Source organism: Halichoerus grypus, chromosome 5, assembly GCF_964656455.1.
Source record: "Halichoerus grypus chromosome 5, mHalGry1.hap1.1, whole genome shotgun sequence".
NCBI lineage: Eukaryota > Metazoa > Chordata > Mammalia > Carnivora > Phocidae > Halichoerus > Halichoerus grypus.
Window position 1 is genome coordinate 123127140 of NC_135716.1, and position 12285 is coordinate 123139424.

The window sequence follows — 12285 nt, forward strand, 5'->3', positions numbered from 1 at the left end:
ACTTAAATACAACCGTGATTAATGAATTTTTCTAATAGCCATTCCCTGATCTCTCTCTTTAGACATGACATTTACTCCCAGATAACAACTTACTTAAAAGTTTCACCAAAACTTAAAGGAACAAAAGACAGCATGAAAAGGCTTTCATTTTTGTATTTATCTTTTTTTTTAATGTTATCACCACTTTGTACATGGCTACTCTGTTTGCCTACAGACTCCCTACTCTAAAAGCATCTCATTCATTATTTATAAAGAACATTAGGATACTTTGAGTGTGGAAGATGCTACAGAAAACCAATTCTCCTCTTCTTATTGTGTTAATCCTGGATTAAAATTAATGAGTTTTATATTTTTTTTTTTTAAGATTTTATTTATTTATTTGAGACAGAGAGAATGAGAGAGAGAGAGCACATGAGAGGGGGGAGGGTCAGAGGAAGAAGCAGGCTCCCCGCCGAGCAGGGAGCCCGATGCGGGACTCGATCCAGGGACTCCAGGATCATGACCTGAGCCGAAGGCAGTCGCTTAACCAACTGAGCCACCCAGGCGCCCTAAAATTAATGAGTTTTATAGCAGAAAGAAAATGAAATAATACATAAAGCTAATATGGCAAATACAATGGAATTCAGAAAATTAATTTTTAATACATTTTACTTTGTAACTTATTGGTTGAGTAAGATGTGATGTCCACCTTTATTCTGATGTCTCTATGGTAAAAATTATTACAGCGTATGATCTGTGTTCACTAACCTAGCAATAGTGAAGCTGTCCTAAGATGAAATATGGATTTAACCACAACAATGAATCAACCTGCCTCAAGCCATCACGTGTACCCTTTATTCCTATAATATCTATGCTCTGCACTTTCCCATCTGACAACTTCATGTTCAAGTTACTAGGATTAGAGGTTATTTTACAGCATTGGACTCATGTTATAGGAAACATCATCTAAGCTCACAAAATCTTGTTTAAGTGAGCATTTGGAACAAATATAGGGAAAAACTAAAGTAAGAGATTTCATCAGCATCTGATTTCCTTAATGCGTTTCATGCAAAATATTTAATACCTGTATGGTTTGGGGTAAAGTAGCTTTGCCACTTTAGGCATCATTTTTTGTCATCGGTAATGTGAGGGGTGGATGTGAAGTGGGCTGAGATGAGAATATACAGCACTGTTGTGATAATTAGCCAAAAACGTCTCTCTCCTGATATGGGCAAACCCTAAGAGCACAGCTTGGTTACATCAGAAGGCATTCTTTATGCTGGGAAGACATAACCCTACAACAGAGTAAAAGACTTGACCAACAGAGTGGAAATTTGGCTTTACTCATCACTTTTTCCCTTAGCTGGACACACTTGCACAATGAGCAACCTGCAGAAACGGGTACGGTGGCTCTAGATAAGTGTTAGAAAAGTAGACAGCCCCTAGTTTCTTCATTTCTATTCGCTCTTTCTGTGACTATAATATGGAAACAACGTGTTCAGAACAAGAGAACTTATGATCAGACCAGACATGGAAAACTGGGTACATTTCTGTGTACCTCAGAGTATACTTTGACAACCTGAAGCATGCATCTACACATGGTGTAAAATAACTACAATGGTGATAGTCACTAAACTATGCCATAGAGAAGAAGTGGATAAAAGGACTGAAAATTCTAGCATGACAAAGGAATGAATAAAGAGAATCAAGGAAGAAGAAACAAAACAAGAAGATGCATCTTTTTTTCTAGATGTAAATAACAACAAGGCAGATTTTAATATAACATAAGAAAGAAATGTTAATAGAACTCTTCAAGCATGAATTAAGTTAATTCCAGGAATAACAAGCTACAAATGATTAGAAGTGTTCAAAGTAATGATGGTTGGTCACTGGTTTGGAATACTCTAGAAGAAATCTATTTAATCAAAAGAGATCAATTTTTGTGCAAATGCATTAAGATAAACACAAAGCTTTAAGAGATAACAGTTCTACTCCACAGCACTGTTTGAACACATGAATATTCCAAGTTCTCTACCATCTGCTAAGAATATGCACATAGATAAGAACAAGTCTTTATTTTTAAGATACAACAGAACATGAAAATAAATATATACAAAATTAAATATGCTATCAATATAAACAATACTATTAGCTCTTATACTATTAGAAGAAAGCAAGAAGGCTTCTTGAAATAGTTAACATTTGGTTGAATCATAGGGACGGCTGGACTAGAATTTCCCAAAACGGGGAATACTAAAAAAGAAGAGATTGGCTGCACAAAACAAGATGGCTTCCTAGATAGGAACCTACAATTTAACATTTACCTTGACAAGTTCACTGTTATGCAGTGACCAGTGAACAAAAGTATTCACTATGTTACTCATTTGACATTAATAGAATACCCTACATAAAAACAGAGAATATACATACTTTTCCAGTGCATACAATATATTTACCAAGACTGATCATATCCCGGACCACAAAAGAGGTCTTTATACATTTAAATCCATTCAAGTTATTAAAAGCATGCCCTGTGACTACAATTAGATAATTTAGAAATAAAAAATGGAAAGATCTCTGATAAATTCCTAAATATTTGCAAATTAAATAGCATACTGTAAATAATCATGGGTCAGAGAAGTGAAAGATGTTAAAGATTATTTTGTCTGAGTGAAAATGGAAACACAGTATATCAAAATTTGTGGGGTGCCACTAAAGTGGTACTTAGAGGAAATTTTGTGTCACTGAATTCTTATAATCGAAAAGGATCAAATCAATGATATCAGCTTTTACCTTAAACTGGAGAACGAGTTGCACATTAACTTCAAAGTAAGTAGGAGAAAGAAAGATAATTGTGAAATCAATGAAATAAATGTTTAAAAAAGAAAAGAAAAAATAGGGAAAATCAATATAACCAAAAGCTGACTTTTTGAGATTAATAAAACTGATAAGCTCTAGCCAGACTGATCAAGAAAAAAAAAAAAGTTACAATATAAGGAATGTGAGAGGTGATGTTACTGCAGATGCAGATTCTACAGATACTAAGAGGATAAAAAGAAAATATTTTGAACGAATTTATGCCAATAACTTCGACATCTTATAGGAACTGATCCAATTTTTAGAAAGAGACAAGCTACCAGACATCTTTTCCAGGACAAACTACAGAAGAAGCTATATTGGTAGCTTTCTTGGTGAGTATGAAATTAGAAAACATCATCTTAGAATTCAAATGATGGCCTCTCTACAGGAATGGAAAAGCTGCCTGGAGGGTAAAGAAATTTTGTCAGCCTCGAAGATGAGTTTTGCCCCAGGAAGATAATTGGTTGGACACGCAAAACATTTGCCTCTGTGATTCTCTTTTTCTATACTTCCATGATTTATAAATACCTCTTTTGGAAATCATATTCATTCTTTAGATCTATATGGACTATCAGATTAGGACAAGGTTTCTCAATCTCAGCACTACTGACAGTTTGAGATTAATACTTATTTGTTATGGGGGTTGTTAAGTGCATTTTAGGATGTTTACCAGCATCTCTGGCTTCTATCTATTAGAGTAACCCTCTCCCAACTTGTGAGAAACAAAAATGGCTGTAGACATTGCCAAATAACCCTTTGAGAGCAAAATTGTATTTTAGGGGGAATCACTACGTTGCACTCAAGTGTTGCTGACTTAGGAACTAGTCTCTAAGGTAGCCCTGTATGGCTTTATTATCATGCATTGTGTTGATTTCTGAGTTCAAGCTTGTGAAAACAATATTTTTTTAATCCTTGTTCTCCACATTTCAACAGTAAGTAAGAATTTCCCTTGTAAGGGGCACTAGTAAATAGTTATAAAAGACATTTCCATCAGAAAAATCAAGATGAGCAAAAGAATGTGGAAGCAATGTACAGTTGGAGAAAATCCAGAGCTAAGAGAGATTAGAGTGTATCTGACAGTATTAAATCCTTGATTTAAATATTAACCCTTTTCATTCTGTACTGATAAGTAGCAATAATTAACACTGAAGTTTAGAACATGTGAAGGGAAGTGTCAAGAGTTACATTTATTACATTATTCAATACTTACCTTATGAAGTAAGTACTATTATTATTCCCATTATGTACATGACAAAACGTAAGTAACTCAACCAAATACATATAATAAGTAGCAGAACTAGTTTACAAATTCATCTTGTCTGTTTCTATAATCTGAATTCTAGACAATGTGCTCTACTACAGGGATAAAAAAAGACAAATAAGACAATCTTTCAAGAAGCTCATAGTCTAGGAAATCCTCAATAATCCAGTTTTATCTTTATATACTAGTTTATCCTTTTAGAATATCTAACCATTAAATGTCAACTTAAATAAATATTAATTACAAATTACTCTGTATTTTATTCATTTCCTAAGCCTTGACGATAATATAGCCTGAATATTCATGTCTTTGGAAATTTTCATTTCAAATATCATACCCCTGAAATCAATTGCTTCCCATCATGTCTGCAAGAGGTAAAAGTAAACAAACAATGGGGGGAATATGTAGTGATGTGACTACGCTTAGATTTCAAAGACCCAGTGGAATCAGCTACCTCCAGTGCAAAAGCATTGGCCAAGAACATTTTGACTTAGAAAATTATTTGACAAACTTTAAAGGAATGTTTTACTTAGACTGGAAAGCAATGGCAGTAAAGAAAGAATGTGTAACTCTGTATGCAGATGATTTTCTGTTGTTGTTAAAGGTAAGGCATCTTTATGTTTTCTTTTGCATTATTTTGGGAAACAGGTAGACTGAAATCGGAAAACTTTTTTTTTTTTTAAATTCACATTGATGTGAATGTGTTTTCATCACCCTAAAGTATCTGTTGTTTACAATTTAATCATATAAGAGAAACAGGGAAAGGCATCCAGCTGAGACAAGTGGTGCTCGGGTCCCCTGTTTGATGAGAAAAAGACTATCTGTTCATACACTCAAAGATTTTTTGATTGGCAGACTCCTCTCAAATGTTTGGATTTGCATCCTAAGTTATGTGCAGGGTTCACCAGGTTAGTGCCGGCCTCTGTCATTTCATCCTGTACAAAGTATGTCACTTGCTGTCAGTACTGGTAAATAGGAAGCAATGATTCGAAGGAAAAGGTCACATTTAGTTTTTTTAAAGACAGTATTCTTTAAGGAGAAATTTTCTATTCTGCAAGATGGCAGGTCCACAAAAATTCTGTCAGATTTTTTTCCAGAAAAGGGCATGGAGGAATGTGACTAATAAAAAAAGGTAAAGAGACTTTGTGTGTGGTGTGTGTGTGTGCGTGTGTGTATAATTTTATAACTTTCCTCCAAAAATGTTTGAAGAGGCTACCAAAGGAGTTATATCAGATGTGATGGCTTATGGACAAGGACAAACAACATTCTTGTCTTCAGGATCCTTTTGAGAAGACAAAACCTTTTTCTTCACTGATGCTTATGTACTAATTTTCATTTATTTAGTATTTTAAAGTTTTCCCCTACCTCAGAGTAATATCAGTAATAGCAAAAAAAAAAAAAAAAAAAAAAAAAGGACAAGACCTTTCCAAAGATTCTCTAGTGTTTAGTATGTGAAACCCACCTGCAGTATTTATTTAAAATATAGGTTCTTGAGTTTCATCTCAGAGGATGCATCTCAGAGGAGTAAGTAGGTCTAGGATGAGGTCCAGGAATATTCATTTTATAAGTCACCCAGTTGATGAGTTGATCCCAGGCCACAATTTGAGAAACATTTGTGAAGAGAGCCCAGCAATATGGTATAAGATATATAAACTTTAAATCCTTTAGGAACTAATTATTCACTAAGGCCATAATGAAAGAAAAACATTTAATATTTCTAAACAAAAATTCCAAGTCAAAGAGAACTTATTCTGAAGGCCCAGAGGTCTAGAAAAGCACGCTTGAGGCTAATGTTAGACCTAGAATCTCCTCTGCCACAGCATTCACGAAAAATTCAGCCACCAGATGGTGGACTCAATCAACAGATCAAAGAAAGGCAAGCATCCGCATGAAATCACAACATATCCAGTGGTAATTTATTATCTTTTTTCCAAAAATTTTAGAAAGGACAATCAAGGCAGTAAGATCCCAAGCTTAATTTGAACATCCCAGTCTGAAATTCTTGCTTCCCCTATGTTCCTTCAACAATAACAAAGGCTGCAGAAATTATTTGAGTGAAGATTATACAGTCCAAATTTACTTTCCCCTCTTCTTTTCAAAGCAAACCATTTTGGGTCTGTCAACTTAGCTCTCGTCTAGCTGATTTTGATACTTGTCTAAAATGATCTGGGAAAAATAGTCGTATTTTGCTGTTTGTGCAAGTAGAGTTGGTGCATGTATTTTTTAATGGATTGTGTTTGTGACAAGAGCTTTCCTTTACCACTTGATTTTAAGACATTTCCTTAAGTGACAGAGAAGTAGTTCCAGTGGAATCAGCCATTTAAAAGAACGCAAGAAGATTGTATGCTCCTGTAACAAGTCCTATATAAAACCGACCAGAACACTCTACAACAGGCTAAAATAAATTAATCCTGAAAGAAATCACGGGACTGGAGAGGCACAGTGGTTAAGGGCACAAACCCCACAGCTGAGCTGCCTGAATGGAATTCTTGTCACTAGCTTGTGACTTTGGTCAAACGACTTAACCTCTATGTGGAGAATCATCTTAGTACCTATTTACTGATGGTTAGGAGGATTACATGACTTAATACATGTTAAAGGGCTTAAAACAATGGCTGACTCAGGACAAACAATATTTTATGTATTTAACAGCACTTCTGTAGTGTTCCATGTGCAAAGGCTGAGGAAAACTGTGAGGGGATGGCTGAGAGAAAAGTTATTATATGGTAGCTACAACTAAACATTTGAATGTCTTTATCAACCAAACACAATAATTATATCATAGCAAATTCCAAATGAAAAATAAAAAAGAGAGAGAGAGAAAAGAAATGTTTTAGTATTTAGATTATCTAACTCCAAATAACTACTCTTGGCTAAGACAAATGCATGAATAGTATCGAAATACATTCAAAATTTAAATATTTAATCAGACATTTAAAAAATTGAGAGAAAGGAAACCAGTGGGGTTTAAGCAAAGGCAAAAAGAATAATTTGAAGCGCCCTGCTAACGAAGCAGAGCACACACGTGGTCCTATGCCCACGGTTCTCTGGAATACCCGCCTGTTGCAACCGAGTAAGCCTCAGATCCTATCAAATGGTATCTAACAGGTCCAGTGTCAATGAGTACATGGCACCTTTTCCTGAGGCAACACACTGACAAGCTCCATGTCAGTTTACTATAGTCGAGGGGAATAGTGAGAAAGAGGGTACTTACCAAGGAGTAATCAGCCTCTATGAGGTCAAGAGACAGAGGAGAGAGAACAGAGAAGGAGGTAAATGTCATTTCCCACCCCCACAGAATGCATTCAAATGGCTTTGTTTCTGGTTATTGCTAACTAGGGATCGGGGATAGGTTGAATAAGACATGATTCTCTCCCTGCACTTGATGTAATAGCACAGATGGTTCATTTGTAGAGATAGGAAAAAAACCAAAGCACACAATTTTGTCAAGTTCAGTTGACTTCACTCCTGAATCTGCAAAATTTGGGTTGAAACCTTGTGAGACTCAAGTTTCTTGTGAGATTTCTCCGCTTTCAGATTCCATTCAAGTGGAAAATGAACAGGCTCCCTCTCAGCAGCATACTGTTTCTGCTCAGGGTAAATCAGAGCCATCTGGGGTTGAGGGTCCACGAACCCGCCAATGCTAGCATACTGTATTTAGTTTTATATACTCTAAGTTCCAAGGAAAATCTGCCTTCCCAACCTTGAAGCTCTTGTTCCCTTTATTTTGCTAGAAATGCCTTCATATCATTCGTTCGACATTGACATCCATCATTAGTCCCTTTTGTTCTCAGAGTAGCATTTGCTGTGGAGTGACAGAGAAAGGAGAAGGGCAGTCCACGTAAGAGAAACGGCACGTGCCCAGATGTCACAAGGAAGATTTCTGGATTAAAGGATTTGGAACAAGTGATACTGGATGTGAATAAGAGCACCATCCTGAATCAACATTCAATGTGAAGTACCTAAAAGAAATACTTCTCTTTAAACAGTGATTGTAATATTCATTTTCTTCCATTTCCTTTCCCCATCAATACCTAGTTCTCCCAAAATTGCTGTTGTGAAACAGCAACTAAGTTTTCTCACACCTTCTTCCTTCACCTTCAGGGTTTTAAAGCATCCTTTAGCCACAAGACCAGTCTACTTCTTAACCTAATAGCACAGATGGTCCATTTGTAATGATCACATTAAATACACACACTGGAAAAGAGCAGTGGCTCCTTCAGGAAGATAGTTACTGTGAATACTACTAAGCATAAACAGCTCTGAGCTAGTGACAGACAACTGCCTCTCCTTAGGCCCACGAAAAGCCCATGACTGTGCAGTGACTCAGATGAGAATGGAGGTAATAAAGCTGCAGGAGAAAGCAACAGGGATGTTAAGGAAAGGAAAGGGGTGGGGGATGGTACCTGCCAGACGAATGAGCTTCCCATGTAAATAAAGTCTATGAACAATCCTAACCTTCTTATGTTCAGAGATTTCTGTCTGAAAGCCCATTCTGGGTCCCATTTCTAGCTGGGGCCCACAGTTAAAACAAGGCCTTGAATAAAATCGCACTTTATTTTACTAGATAGACCAGTTTGGAATAAGAGCAGCATGTGATCATGAAATTTGTTTTAAGAGAATTGCTTGTTCTATGTATCTTTTAAGTTGTAATGGGGAATTACGTTTGTAAAGTGGTGTTTATGAAACGAGTCTCTTTTTCTAAGATTAAGCAGTTTAGTGAAGCAGATCTAACTAGACTGCTGTTTGGTACACCAATGACCAGACCTTAGGAAAATAAGGCTCGCTGACATTTAGAGTTATATGTTAATTGCAAGGAGTTTTTTGTAAGATTCATTTTGGGGAGGGCTTTTCACTCTTGTAAGTCTTGAATCTATTTCTTGAAAAAAAAAAAACTTTCACAAAAAGCTACGTCTGGCAACTGGGGGTTAAGGGAAGGATTCTTTTCAAGTTTTCATGTGCACAAGAGAGCTAGGTCATTAACAGTGGTTATATACACCTTTCAACCAATTCTACAGAGGCAGATAAATAGTTTTTAATGTGCATTTTGACAAGACTGCATCTTGAAATAAATAGATATAAACCAATAAAATATCACTTCTATTTTTCATTAACGAGGTTATGAGAGGAGAACAGGACAAGAGAAGGATTGGGGAAGTCGTTAACTGTAGATACAAAGAATGGTGGGTGGGTAGTTAAGGATCTGCAAAAGTTTTGTTTTGTACGTCAGTTTTTAAAAAATAGTTAAATTTACTTTTTAAACCATTGTGTTATAAAGTTTGTCACAGTAGGCTTTCTTAGAAGTCAATATATAGAGAGAGTCGTTTAAACATTTTTTCATATTGGACCAATAATATATAATGGAGTTTCTGAGGAAAAATTGAACTTTTCTCAGCACGTATGATGTGACTTTTAATAGACAATATAAAAATATTTCATTAGAGTTCCTTGGAACATTCTTGTGTTTAAAATGGATTGTCAGAAAAACTAAACTCTAATATTTTTATGGAGACAAGCAGGAAGAGAGTTATTCTGGACTAAAGCCAACACACAACACATCGAAGAGGTGTGGCTTTTGTGATAAAGGTAAAAACTGCACACTTGCAAAGGTCATTTTTTTTTTTCCTTTTTTCCAAAGGTCAGATGGAGTTATATTTATATTGCTCTTTAAAACTGTGATTAAACATTTTTATTTGTACTGTCTATAGCTGTTAATCAACATCTGGGTAAAATGTCAGAATCGCTTTTCATCTTTCTTAAGTGCTTTTCTTACTACTCAGCAGCTGGGGTAAGAGTCACACTGAAGGAATGGCTGTTGTCTCTGCCTTGCAGTGTGGGCTGCCGGGGGTGGGGTGTGGAGGGGGTGCTCAAGGCAGATGGTCTTTGTTTTAAACCCTCATCCGTGCACTTCACCTCAATATGGTCAGTCTGACAGCATGTTCCGAAAGATTGATTTGAAAACAGTCACTTAATGATCAAGGTAAAAGAAAAATACATTTAATACTTAAGGGAGTGATTTTAAGGACTCAGACTTTAATTATGATTCAACTGCATGGTTGTTGACTTTTTTTTTTTCCCAGTGTCAGAAAACAAGACCAGGATATAAGGAAGTGGTTTAGACGGGAATCATCAACACAGAACAAATGTGCAGTCAAGTCCTATTTCTGCCCTAACCTGTGACTCACCAATGATGAGTGTTCAAATGAATGGATCTTTTGCTTCATGTTGCTTCATGAAAATAACAGCCCAACAAAAGAAACGGTAACTCTATTTTTTTTTTTATTCTAGTAAGAAGCAGAATCGCTTTTATTTAGGCAAATAACACAGAAGGTAAATGGTAACTCTTAAGCAAGTTGCGTTCTTTAATTAATGCTCAAAGGATAGTTTAATATATTTAGACACAAACCTTTATGAAAACGCAAGGTAATATGATAATGCGTTTTAATTGGTCAGGCTAAATTAGAAAATTCTAATTTAATTGTAGCAGTTTTCTTAGTGCCCTTTGCTAACACTCACTGATAAATCTATGAGATATCCTTTTATACTTGGGCTGAGCCTGGAGGGGACTGAAATGAGTAAATGACTCCCTTAGCACACAATGTTCAACCATGTGAGGTAGTTTTCTACTTCCAGTCCTCCAGAGTACTCTCCATCGTGTCAAATGAAATAATTCCTCCGAACTGTTCCTCAGTGGCCTAGAAAAGTGAAATCTTTGCATACATAGGGTAGAGCCTCATAAACTTATGGTGAATAGTGGTTGCTCCAAATTTCCAAAGTTAACACTCAATGTTGAAGTTGTGGTCAAATCAAAACAGACACTGAAGAAACATTTACATTTCTGAAAATGCCTAAAACCTTCAGTGCTATTTTCCATCTGGAACAGGACTCCGTGACAGTTCAAGCCTTTTGGACAAAAAGAGGAATTAGCTATTGTTTGCCCTTTAAGCCACAAAGGAATGCCGGACTAGGGTCCTGTTCTCAACCCTCTTCAAGAGGAACCAGGCCATCAGTGCAGTGACTGAAGGTTACAATGATCAAAGGTCTCTCGCACACACAACCAAACGTCTTGTCCTATGGTGGTTCAATGTGCATGTCTTAGAACCTAAAGGAAATGCTTTTCCTTTAAGAAATTATTTTATGAAAATAACAAGTGAGAACATTTTCCTGTCATTTACCTTTTTGGCCTGAATCATGACATATTTTCTCCCACGGAAGTTAAATTTTAGTCAAAATAGGATAAATTATACTTCTCGAGGTGGTCCTAAAATGCAATCCAACATCCCAAATTATTTAAGTTCGCAAAATGTTTCCCACTCTTTCCTCCTACCAAAAGCAAGAAGCATTAATAGCCTCAAGAATTATGCTACCCACATAAGCATCCTAATTCTGTCTAGGTGTCAGCTAATTCCTCCTCATTATGGATGGACCTGTGCTATTCTAAGTAAGTAGTGTAACTAAAATTCCATTATAGCGCTATTATACTTACAAACTACAAATACCCGAGGAGCTAAGTCTCCAACCAACTCAGTGATTTACCCAGTACCAGCACCAGTTCAATTCATGCCAACTTATTTACACATCAGTCTCGGCTGAGTCAGCACACTCGCTCCATCATGCAAGTGGAAACACATACTCAGCCTACCTGTTCTGTCATGAACCAGAAAATTTAAAAATATTTCTGATTAACATACCTCAATCCGTATTACTTCCACATCATAGCAGGCTTGCCAGAAACTGATCTGGGGTCTTTGAAGCAGAAAGAGTTAGAGACAAATCTGGAGAAACCATGTCACTTGTGACTTGAGTGGCAATTTACAACACTGAGTTAAAACATCTCGAACTGTCTGCAATCCAGAGTGAACCAGACAAGTTTTGTCTAACGCCATAACAGATCGGAACGCATGATGCTAAGCAGAGCGGTGTAGTGAAGCCTCAGCTTAGCAATGACTGCCCTGTCATAGACAGATCTAGGACAACTTGCCACCATCATTCTAAGACTGGCTTAACTTTCATTTATTTTAGAGAAGTAAACGCAGACAAGGCACTTCCACCCATTGAATGTGTCCTACTTTGGTGACACTGTTGGGACTCTCTTTCTGTCAGTCAGTTGAACGTTACCTAAAAGCCCCAAGGAGTATCTGCTTTCATCTTCTTTACTGATTCGATCCAATATAATTAAGAAGAGT